At 50.6% G+C, this 12,656-nt stretch overlaps 1 long non-coding RNA gene across 1 annotated transcript; it reads left to right on the plus strand.

Moving 5' to 3' along the window:
* The first annotated feature begins 9,714 nt into the window (after window positions 1–9,714).
* On the plus strand, window positions 9,715–12,332 carry LOC140394780 (uncharacterized). Its single transcript, XR_011936001.1, has 3 exons — window positions 9,715–9,992; window positions 10,425–10,570; window positions 12,128–12,332. It is a non-coding gene; the product is annotated as an uncharacterized lncRNA (long non-coding RNA).
* The last annotated feature ends 324 nt before the right edge of the window (window positions 12,333–12,656 follow it).

Here is a 12,656-nt window from a genome sequence, read left to right on the forward strand (position 1 = left end):
GTGAGGAGTGAAGTGTGTATATGCGGCTGCAGCTTGGCAACCTTTGAGCGTGAATCGCGAAACCGGCAAATCCCACACCGTTCCCATTGGAATCGATTGCGTTCTCAGTAGCGCTGGTGCCAGCCTCTGAGCAGCAGTGGAAGCGGTCCAGGTGTGGCGGCAGTTTTTCTGTCTTGAAAGTCCACGAATTCTGCATTGGCGTTAACACCTTGGGTGGGATCCTCCAGGCAGCGACGCCGAAATCGCGTTCGGCAATTGGCCGGAAAATCCCCATTTGTGGCGAAATCAGGGGTGGCGCCACTTCTGCGGTGCTCCTCCCCCACGCCAACACCACCGCATGGACAGCCTCAGGACGTCACCTGAGGCCCTCTCCCGGTGCTCCGCCCCCGATGGGCCGAATTCCTGAGGGCATGGGCCACTCATGCCTATTTTTTACCGGGAACACGGCGTGGTGGCTGTGCATTGAGTCCAGCGCCGCCACAGTCGGGAGGGAGTCATTCCCCAGGCAGGGGGGAGGCTTTGGCGGGGGCTGGAAGCATTGGTTGGGGGGGGGGGGGGGGGTCCGGGGGGGGGGCGAGGTGGGCTTACTGAGGGGCAGTATGTGGCAGGCCGGGTCTGCAGACTGCCTCCGTGCGCATGCGCAGCCACGGACCCGGCCATTCTCCGGCCCTGTCCGCAGGTAAAGCCGGGTGCTTTACGCTGCGTGCCTGCTAGCCCCCCCGCCAGACCGAGGATCGGTGCAGCTGTTCCCACGCCCGCCTCAGCACATGGTGTTCAAATTGGAGAAACCAGCCCCTAGTCTCAGAAATGGAGACCCCCGCCCCTGGTCTACAAGATGTGCCGCCGTCTACGTCCGCTCGACAGCACCTTCCAAACCCACGACCCCTACCACCAGCATGGACAACAGGCGCACGGGACCATCACCAGCTACAATTGCCCTCCGCCTCACACATCCTGACTTGGAACCAAATCGTCGTTCTTTCACATTGGGGTGACAATCCGCGAACTCTCTCCCGAACAGCACTGTAGGTATGCCGAACATCAGGTGGACTGCCCCAGTTCAGGAATGTCACTCAACCGCCACCTTCTCGTTGTTAATTAGGGTTGAGTAACGAATGCACGCCCAATGACGCCCACATGACATTACAGAATAAATAAAGAATGACATTCAATTAGATCAGTCATTGAATCTGCACATAGTGCAACAAAACTAAAGGGTTGGGTAAATGTCACGTTCATATCCTGACAGATCAAATCATAGAATTTACAGTGCAGAAGGAGGCCATTCGGCCCATCGAGTCTGCAAAGGCTCTTGGAACGAGCACCCTACCCAAGCCCACACCTCCACCCTATTCCCATAACCCAGTAACCCCACCCAACACTAAGGGCAATTTTGGACACTAAGGGCAATTTAGCATGGTCAATCCACCTAACCTGCACATCTTTGGACTGTGGGAGGAAACCGGAGCACCCGGAGGAAATCCACGCAGACACGGGGAGGATGTGCAGACTCCGCACAGACAGCGACCCAAGCCGGAATCGAACTTGGGACCCTGGAGCTGTGAAGCAATCATGCTAACCACTGTGCTGCCGTGCTGCCCACTTCTTTGCCCAAAGGTTTATTTTGGTTGAACCAAGTTGTGACCTTTGCACAATAATTGGGGAGAGAAGAACTGCTTTAATTGTTCTCGAATTTGAAAAGAAGCTTTTTCATTCACAGGCTGCAAGGGGAGTTTGGTCAGGGCCGGCCAACCCAGAGGTTGCAGGAGGGGTCACTGGGGAAGAATTTACTGTGATCTTAAAGATGGAGATGGGAAGGAAACATGGGGTGGGGATTTTCCACGACCCCCCCACCTCCCGCAGCATATTTCACGGTCCTACCCCCGCGATTCTCAGTGCCGGATGAGCCGAGCGGCCTGCCCAAAACGGCGGGATCCCCCCGGCACCGTCCACACCTGGTCGCTGCCGGCGGGGGTAGCGCGGGAACGCTGGGGGGGCGGCCTGCGGGGGGGGGGGCCTCAAATGGGGTCTGGCCCGCGATCGGTGCCCACCGATCGTCGGGCCGGCCTCTCTGAAGGAGGACCTCCTTCCTTCCGCAGCCCCGCAAGATCCGTCAGACATCTTCTTGCGGGGCGACTCGGAGAGGACGGCAACCACGCATGCGCGGGTTGGCGCCGGCCAACCCGTGCATGTGCGGGTGATGCCAGTTATGCGGCGCCGGCCGCGTCATGTATGCGGCACCGCCTTTACGCGGCGCCAAGGCCTGGCGCGCGTAAATGATGCGGCGCCGCTCCTAGCCCATTATCGGGCCCTGAATCGGTCGGGATAGGGGCCGTTTCGCGCCGTTGTGAACCTCGACGGCGTTCACGACGGCGCAAGCACTCTGCCTCCATTTTGGAGAATCCCGCCCCGAAGCAGGGGTTTCGCCGTTCGTGGGATTGGGAGATCCCGCCTGCGGGAACGGCGAGAAAACTCCGGCCATATAATTTGGCTGAAGTTGAAATTCGTCCAACTGATCAACAACGGGTTTGCGTTGCCAGGGAGATGAATCCTGAGCGCAGCCTGCCCCCTTGTGATTCCAATGGATTGAGAGGTGAATGGATAACCCACCTGCTCTATGGAGGTGCGTTGCTACTTTGACGTTGTAGCGAGGCTGCGTGTCTCACATTTCAACACCATTTCAAATGTAACTCACACGATCATGTCTTCTGGGACTCAGGAAACCTGGCAGCTGAAGCGAGGCAAGGGCTGCCAAACCGGCACTCCCTCCCAAGGTTGCCAATATCGAATCCCTCCATCCGCCCTTACGAATGTAAGACCCCCAGAAACTATTCCGCCTCCTGCCCTGGGATCTGGGAACTCAGCGATGTATGGGGAGGTGATGGCGTTATGCTATTGTCATGGGATGGATGACAATGCTCTGGGTCGGCAGGTTCGCATCCCACCATTGCAGGCGGTGAGATTTGAATTCAATAAAAAAGAAATGTGGAATTGGGGACTGGATTCTCCGCACCCCGACGCCGAAATCACGCCCGGCACCAGGACGGAGAATCCGCTTTCGTGCATGGAATCGGGACCGCCACCGGTTCGGTGATTCTCCGACCCCGAAAAGCGGCGTACTCGGGTATCCACCGTCGGAGGCCATTGCCAGAGGCCCGCCCTGCTATTCTCCGCCCCCGACCGGCCGAATCCCCGACGGCGTGGACCACTCATGGTCCTGCCGTTCGGGATACACACGAGGTGGCTGCGGATTCTGTCCACGGCAGCCATAGTCGGGGGAGGGCCTATCGGGGGGTTGGGGGGGGGCATCATACAGGACTGGGCCTTTATTGTCCGGGTTGGGTGCGCGGCCGATCGGGGGCACTTTTCGGCGGTCCAGGTCCGCGGTCTGAGTCCGCCATGGAGCAAGGTGCGGCCGCTGGAGGCCGCTGCCGTGCGCATGTGCGCCCTCTGACCCGGACGTGCGGGGGGGCCGTATCTGCAGCTAGAGCTGCGAGCTCCACGACGGCTGCCTGCTCACCCCCTGCAAGGTTGTGAATCGGTGGCCATTTGACGCCAGTGTTTCTGCTGTAAAAGGCCACAGTTTCCATGACGGCGTGGGGACATAGTCCCTGAAACAGAGAATCCAGCCCTGGAAGTTTAACGATGACCATGAAACCATTGTCGATTGTTGTAAGAACCCATCTGGTTCACCAATGTCCTTTAGGGAAGGAAATCTGTCGCCCTTCCCCAGTCTGGCTGACATGTGACTCCAGACCCACAGCAATGTGGTTGACTCTTAATTGCAACGGCCCAGCAAGCTACTCAGTTTAAAGGCAGTTAGGGATGGGGAATAATTATTAGTTCAGTGATACTCACATCCCATGAATGAATAAAAAATCCAGACTTGTAAGTTTCTACATGCTTCCAGGTTCCTTTGCAGACCTCCTGGTGGACGTTCTTCCCAAAGAATCTGTTTGCTCCTCTATAAGCTGGAGGAAGGCAGGGTGATGGGCATGTTGGTCAACTAATGGCGGAAACAGAAGGTCATCTGATGAAGTTTCTACGGATACTAGCCGTTGGGAGTTGGTGGCTCAGTGGGGAGCATACAAACCCAAACTTTCTGGGTTCAAATCCCATTCTGGGACATTAGCACAAGACGAAAGGCTGACACACCTTTGCAGGACAGAGGGAGTGTTGTACTGTCAGAGCTGGTGCATTTAGAATGACAAGTTATCATCCTCACGCTCACAAGGATGTCAAAGATTTCACAGCCACTAGTTTGAAGAAGCACTTGAGAGTTAATCCCCGTTCCCTGACCAATATTTATCCCCCAATCAACACCACACAAACAATCGCTTCTCGGCCTGTTGGCTCAGTTCAAGCATCAGATAATAATAGCTTATTGTCACAAGTAGGCTTCAATTAAGTTACTGTGAAAAGCCCCTAGTCGCTGTGGTGATATACATCATTGTAAGTACACAAAGGGTTAATGTACATACACTACACCTAGCTAGACACTAGAGGGAGCACCAGAGACATGACACACAGACATTCAACCAATAGGTCAGTAAGATAGGACACGACCAATGGGCATTCACGATACACATAGAGGTGACATTACCACAGGGGGGCATTACACCAACCCATATAAAAGGACACATCACACATGCTCAGGCTCTTTCCAGTGGAGACACTCGGTGAGTATAGACACAGGGTTGATTGAACATCTCACCCACCACGTGGATTGTAGCAGACTGGTTCGTCAGTCTGAGTAGCTATAGCAGGATTAACAGTAGAGTCGAATCCAAGTAGGAGAATTGTTAATAGTATAATAAACGTGTTAAAGCTATCTCCATGTCTGAACCTTCCTTTGTCAGACTGCACATCAAGGAAGCCGCTTATGCTACGTCAAGAGCATAACAAAACAGTCGCCACATTCCGGCACCTGTTCGGGGAGGCCGGTACGGGAATTGAATCCGCGCTGCTGGCCTTGTGCTGCACTACAAGCCAGCTGCTTCGCCCACTGTGCTAAACCAGCCCCTGTCAAGCCCAAGATGAGGGGCAATGCCTTTTCTTGCCAGCTTGGATCGAGGAGACCATGAATTGGGTTCAATTTGAATAGTTTTTTGGATCGAGCAATGAGATGGATTAAGGGTTTGCCCTATCCACTCTGCACATTGGCTTTGTACCTTTAAGGACGGGATAATTGGAAAAAAAAATCACACGGACAGGTTAGCTGGCTAGTAACGGATTGCTTTTTAAAAAAAAAGTTTATTAATGCATTTGGAAATGAAATAAACATCAAACAAAACCACAACCAAGATAAACAGATAACCAACAGATAACAAACGGGAGAACACAGCGTAACTCAATAAATAGCCAACAACCGCAACCCGCCTTCCCTACCATACCCCCCACCCTCTCTGCCTCCACTTTTTCTAGTTAATCCTAACCCCCCCCCCCCTGCCGCCGCTGGCTGGCTGAACTGTCCTGGAAGAAATCAATGAACGTTTTCCATCTCCGGGCGAACGCTTCCATCGACCCCCTTAAGGCAAATTTAATTTTCTCCAGCTTAAGGAAATCCTCGGGTCGCTCACCCACACCCCCGGATTCGGAGGCTCCGAGTCCTGCCACACCAACAGGATCCGTCTCCGAGCTGCCAGAGAATAAAGGCCAGAACATCGGCCTCTCTCGCCCCCTGGGCTACCGGGAATTCCGACACTCCAAACACTGCCAATTTGGGAGTCGGGACCACCTTCACCCCCAGTACCTCTGACAACACGCTAGCGAACCCCCGCCAAAATCCCTGCAACTTAGGGCAGACCAAAACACCATGGTTCCACCAGCCCCCCCCTCCTACCCTCCCCACCTATCCTCCACCCTGCTCATACTGGCCACCGTTATATGAGCCCTATGGATTACCTTAAATTGAATGAGACTCAGCCTGGCGCACGGGGAGGACCCATTTACCCTCCTCAATGCTTCCTCCCCGAACCCAGCCTCCAGCTCACCCCCCAGCTCCTCCTCCCACTTTTGTTTAACTACTCCTATCGGGGTGCCCTCCCAGTCCATCAATTCCTTATACATCTCTGACACCCTGCCCTCTCCAACCCCTGTCCTGCAACCCCGGGGGTAGCAGGGAAGGACGGCACCTGCTTTCTCACGTGGTTCCGCACCTATAAATATTGGAACCCATTTCCACTGGGCAACTTGCACTCCTCCACCAGTCCTACCAAACTCGGGAAGCTGCCCTCCAAACCTCTCAATCCCCGCCCACTGCCCTGAAAACCCCCATATCAGTTCCCACGGAGCGAACCTATGATTCCCGCAGATCGGGGCCCAAACCGAGGCTCCCTCAAGCCTCAAGTGCTTCGCCACTATCCCCACACCCTCAGGCCGCCACTACTACTTGGGCTTGGCGAGAACGGCAGAGGCGCTGTCAACAGCGCTCCCAGCTTCGTACCCTTACAAGAGGCTGCCTCCACCTGTTCCCAAACCAACCTAGTATTGCATTGCTATTAGTGGGATCTTGCTGTGCATAAATTGGCTGTTGTGCTTTATCCATTACAGCAGTGACTAAACTTCAAAATGCTTGAGCAGCTGTAAAGTGCTTTGGGATATTCATTGATCAAGAAATACCCTATTTGATTGCAAGTCCATTTCTAATCACATGTGCCAGAGCTGGAGGAATGCCAGATGCCATCCTACATTTGAGGAGGTAGCACCTGTACTGATTGACATTTTAAAACTGTTTGTCATTCCATGGATTGGGGTGGGGAGATGGCCGATGCTGGGGGCGGGGGGGGGGGGAGATTAATTCTGTTGTAAATGCCTTTGAAGGATTGTAACATATCATCAGTAGAAAGGAAGTTTGTCATGTGATCCAGTCTTCATTTCTTTTTTTTGCTTTGAGCCGAATACACACATTCACGCACACACACACACACACACACCTCTGATGTCTTCAAACCTTATACCTATGTATAAATGTTCTCATGTGCCAGGTCTTAATAAATAAACCCACTTATTCACCCAATCCCAAATGAGCGATTGGGGCCTTGTGTCATGCATAATAAATAAGCGAAAGGCATGGGGCTGGTTTCTCTGCCCCGCCGGGCCACATTTCTGCCCCGACCCGCTGGCGGGATTCTCCGTTACGTGGTCGGTCAATGGGGTTTCCCATTGTCGGGCATCCCCACGCCATCGGGAAACCCCCGGGCACCGGCAAAATGGAGAATCCCACCTATGGTATCTCATTATACTGACACCACCCACATGCACACTGCCCAAAGAATGCTGGAAACTCAATAATTTGAAGGAATTTCCTTAAAAGTAGGAACTCGTAGTCGAGGTCCTGGTTCTTGAATCATCTATCCGTTTGTTAGTGTTTAAAGTGATTTGTTTTTGTGCTTAATGCTTTTGCCATGTGCTTGACTTTTTAATGTATTGTTTGATATTTTGTTTCTAAGTTTTTATTCAGTTCTTATTCAAGTGTGCTCAAGTGAGTAATTAACAATAATAAAGTCGGATATTTGACGCCTCCCACCAACCGGACTACCGATTCTTATTAGAAGGTAAAATAAGAGTCCCACAGTTTGGCGTTATAGATTTATATATATTTCGATCCCCTCTGACTAGAGAATAGTCTACTAATTGAGGCACGGGGTTAGAAAATGCTATTTTGGAGTTGAAATGGCAGCTGAAAATCTGCCTACAACTTCTGGGATGGCCAAGCCCCACCGGATATTTCTGCCGAAAAAATATTCCAAATAACAAAGGCTCAGATAGAGCAGCGATTTGACTTGGCTGAAGCCAGCACAGAGATTGAGGAAAAGTACGATACCTCCACAGGACAATTGTCCTTGGAAGATATTAAAAGAGTCTGGGGGAAAAACAACACATATGAAAGACCAATTGAAAGTACTGCATGAACATATCCAGACAAGGAATGTCGAAACAGTGGCTTCTGCTGCTGAAGAGGGTTGCAGAGAAATACAAGCTTGGCCTGTATGAAATGAAATGAAAATTGCTTGTCACAAGTCGGCTTCAATGAAGCCCCTAGTCACCACATTCCAGCGCCTGTTCAGCAAGGCTGGATATAGGAATTGAACCCGCGCTGCTGGGTTGGCTTGGTCTGCTTTCAAAGCCAGCGATTTAGCCCTGTGCTAAACCAGGTCAGCTTATAGGCTTGCAGTTTGGCAGTGGTTCAATTTGAATTCTTCAAAACAAGTTACAAGTGAAATGTAAAGATTTCTTTCAAATTGGTTAAGTAACTAAATAGAAATTGGTTTAAAGGAATAAAATAAAGGATATAGGAAAATAAATTGGAGTACTGAAGTTAACTATTTTAGCATGCATTTGAATAATTTTTAAATTGCCCAGAAACCTAAGTGTCTAAATTCATAGGGCAATTTTGAACACTAAGGGCAATTTAGCATGGTCAATCCACCTAACCTGCACATTTTTGGACTGTGGAAGGAAACCAGAGCAGCCGGAGGAAACATACGCAGACACGGGGAGAACGTGCAGACTCCGCACAGACGGTATCCGAAGCCGGGAATCGAACCTGCAATCCTAGCGCTGTGAAGCAACAGTGGACCTTGGCTGCAGTGTCCTGTCTAAGATCACTCCGAGGTACGTTGGAGTTTGGAGGTGCTTTGACTAGTAGACATTCATTTGGATGTTAAGCTCTTCCTTGTCTTTTTGCATTGTGAAAAGTAGGGATGATTAAAGAAAAGGGGTCCCCCGATCATGTTTCCTCCTTCAGTCAAAACAAAGAGACATCCAGTTGAAAACTTTTACACCACCCCCTTTTCAAACAAGCAGAGAATTAACCCCTGCTTGTTAACAGCTGAAGATGTATTTATATTTGTACAGGAATTGGGAGTTACAAATTTTAAGTTTGAATTGTCAGATATTTGATTTGATTTGATTTGATTTATTGTCACATGTACCTAAGTACAGTGAAAAGTATTTTTCTGCGGCCGAGGGAACGTACACGGTACGTACATAGTAGACACAAGAATAATCGACAGAGAACATTGACAAATGGTACATCGACAAACAGTGATTGGTTATAGTTCAGAACAAGGGGCCAAACAAAGCAAATACATGAGCAAGAGCAGCATAGAGCGTCGTGAATAGTGTTCTTACAGGGAACAGATCAGTCCATGGGGGAGTCGTTGAGGAATCTTGTAGCTGTGGGGAAGAAGCTGTTCTTTTGTCTGGATGTGCGAGTCTTCAGACTGTTCACCTCCTGCCTGATGGAAGGGTCTGGAAGAAGGCAATGCCTGGGCGGGAAGGGTCTCTGATAATGCTGTCTGCCTTCCTGAGGCAACGAGAGGTGTGTACAGAATCAATGTGGGGGTGGCAAATTTGTGCGATGCGTTGGGCTGAGTTCACCACACTCTGCAGTTTCATGCGGTCTTGGCCTGAGCAGTTGCCATACCAGGCTGTGATGCAGCCGGATAGGATGCTCTCTATCGCACATCTGTAGAAGTTTGTGACCCATTATAAGTGACCTGGAGTCTGTTACTCCAACAGTTGCTGTTGGATATAGGGAATCCATATAGAACGCCCCTTGGTGCAGATTCTGATGATGGGAAGATTGAAAATGATTGCAGGTGCTAAAAGGGCTCAAGAGGAGTGTCTATTATTTAAATGAGTGGGTTACAGTGGTTAAGGACGAGAGGAATAGCCAAGTGGGATATACGGACATTGAGGAAAGGAATATGTATGTGATGTGCAGATTGGAATTGAGGAAGTGAGTAGGGCAGGAGAAGAGCGATTAGAGGTCATTGTGACCCTGTTTGTCGATGGGGTATGGCAGAATGAATGCAGAGTCAAGAACAGGATGGGCGATAGTTGAACAAGGCGGGATGCAATTAAAAGTGGAATCTACTTCCTGGGTAACAAGAGCAAAAAATAACATACAGTTCAGCTGGTGTCCATGTAGTTAAGGACAAAGCCTCTTTTGAAGAAGAAATCGTACTACTTAAGACAAAGAAGAGGTGAACTGGACATTAATAATTTGAAAGCCAACAACACTGTTGTTTGAATTTGGGACAATTCTGGGATGTAGGAAGACCGTCTAATTTAGCAAGTTACGTGAAGAAAAGATGTCATTTAAGACAAAGAACGAGCAATTAAAATGTTACTGCCTGGAATCAAATGGAAATGTTGGATTTCTCTTGTAAACATGAAGATATTTTATTGGACTGCAACCTTTCACTAGGGCTCATGGTTAGGATAGGGTTAAGTAATTGAGGGTACCCGACTGAGACAGGAAATCAAAACAGGGAATGGGAATTGGAATATTGGGTGCAATTCAAGTGAATATTTCAATCTGGCATTAATATGAAGGGGAAAGTCTAGAGGAGGCTAGTAAATTGATAAACTTTCTCTTGGTAATGCTTGTGTCCTTGTCTATGCTTTTATTTAAGAGAACAAAGTTTGATACTCTGGCCAGCACCCAAGGCATCTGGGCCATACGTGGAGAGATAAGCAACACCTTTGAGATCTTTTGATAAACTCACGAAAGGTTCAAGAATGTGGGGTATGGCATTGGGGGTACTGTGAACGTGTACAGGTGAGTTACGTGTGAAGTAAATAATAGACAGGAAACCAGTTCACAATAGACCCTTTCTTTTTATTTTATAAAAGTTTTATTGAGGTATTTCTTTGGCATTTCAACAGCAAAAAAATCAACAATATACATAACAAGAAAAATATAAACACAGTGCAAATTCCACCTCCCTCTCCCACAGGTCTTGCCATTATTTACCCCCCTAACCTACACTAACCTAACCCTCTCACTCTCCCCCCCCCCCCCCTTTCTGCTGACGATTAGTTCTCTGCGAGGAAGTCGACGAATGGTTGCCACCTCCGGGCGAACCCCAGCAGAGACCCTCTCATGGCAAACTTAATTTTCTCCAGGCAGAGGAAGCCAGCCATGTCTGAAAACCAGGGGCGAAATTCTCCCCCAACGGCGGGATGCCCGCCGACTGGCGCCAAAGCTGGCGCAAATCAGACGGGCATCGCGCCGGCAAAAAGGTGCGGAAGTCTCCGCATCTTTGGCGGCCTAGCCCCAACATTGAGGGGCTAGGCCGACGCCGGAGGGATTTCCGCCCCGCCAGCTGGCGGAAATGGCGTTTGTTGCCCCGCCAGCTGGCGCGGAAATGCGGCGCATGCGCGGGAGCGTCAGCGGCCGCTGTCAGTTTCTCCGCGCATGCGCGGGAGCGTCAGCGGCCGCCGAAAGTTTCCCGCGCATGCGCAGTGGGGAGAGTCTCTTCCGCCTCCGCCATGGTGGAGGCCGTAGCGGAGGCGGAAGGGAAAGAGTGCCCCCACGGCACAGGCCCGCCCGCGGATCGGTGGGCCCCGATCGCGGGCCAGGCCACCGTGGGGGCACCCCCCGGGGTCAGATCGCCCCGCGCCCCCCCCCAGGACCCCGGAGCCCGCCCACGCCGCCTGGTCCCGCCGGTAAATACCAGGTTTGATTTACGCCGGCGGGACAGGCAGTTTCTGGGCGGGACTTCGGCCCATCCGGGCCGGAGAATCCAGCGGGGGGTCCCGCCAACCGGCGCGGCTGGATTCCCGCCCCCGCCCAATCTCCGGGAGCGGAGACTTCGGCGGGGGCGGGGGCGGGATTCACGGCGGCCAACGGCCATTCTCCGACCCGGCGGGGGGTCGGAGAATGACGCCCCAGGTCTCCGATTTTGGGGGCTTTGAGTCCCTCCATGCCAGCAATATCCGCCTGCGGGCTACCAGGGAAGCAAAGGCCAGAACATCCGCCTCTCTCCCCTCCTGGATTCCCGTGTAAAGTGACAGGGTAAATTATGTGGATAAGAAAAGTAAGGGCCTGGTTGCAAGTAAACCTGGTGAGGAATGTTCACAAGGTGGATACAGATGACTGCAGAGCTGGAGAATATTTGAAGTCTATGCATGATGTTACTTTGAATGATGTTTGAGTAAGATGATTTGCAGAGTGTCAGAGAGAAAGGGGGATCAATCCAATTATTCGGAGATCACATTCAAGTTACAATAGTTACAATAGATTATGGAATAAGCTGGAATTTAACACAAGTTATGTGAAGGGAAAGCTGGAATCAAAAACAAAAACAAAGATGTGAATTTTCTCCCTGCACAGATCACCCCACCCAAGGGCTGGAGGAAGAAAGTGACCAAGAATAATAATGAGATAAGGGGTGGAAGGGTAAGATCTCACCCCGTGAAAACTGGAACCGTATTATCCGTTACTCACAAGTTGAAATGACATTTGATCCACATAGGGAACAAAGAATGAAATTAATAACAGCAAGTAATTAAAGATTGTTTGTTTGTGAGTTACAATGACATGGGCGAAGCCAGTCTGGTACCCACACTTACACAATAAGACACACAGCAGTGGAGTTATTATGTGGGGCATCAAATGCCCAGGCAATCCTGGCCTCAAGGTAGAGAAACCAATGTTAAATTATTTATTTTAGTTTAGTTAACACATAATCGATGTATGGAAACTCAATATGATTTTATAGTCAATTTCAGATCAAAAGCTCATCCCATGACCCAGTCTTAGCTTCACACTGAAACTTGACAAGGGAGAAAGAATATATGGCCTTAAGACAGTGCTGTGAGATGTCAAGGTTGAACAATTACTGATACAAACTATCAGTCCA

Source organism: Scyliorhinus torazame, chromosome 18 (assembly GCF_047496885.1).
Source record: "Scyliorhinus torazame isolate Kashiwa2021f chromosome 18, sScyTor2.1, whole genome shotgun sequence".
Classification (NCBI taxonomy): Eukaryota; Metazoa; Chordata; class Chondrichthyes; order Carcharhiniformes; family Scyliorhinidae; genus Scyliorhinus; species Scyliorhinus torazame.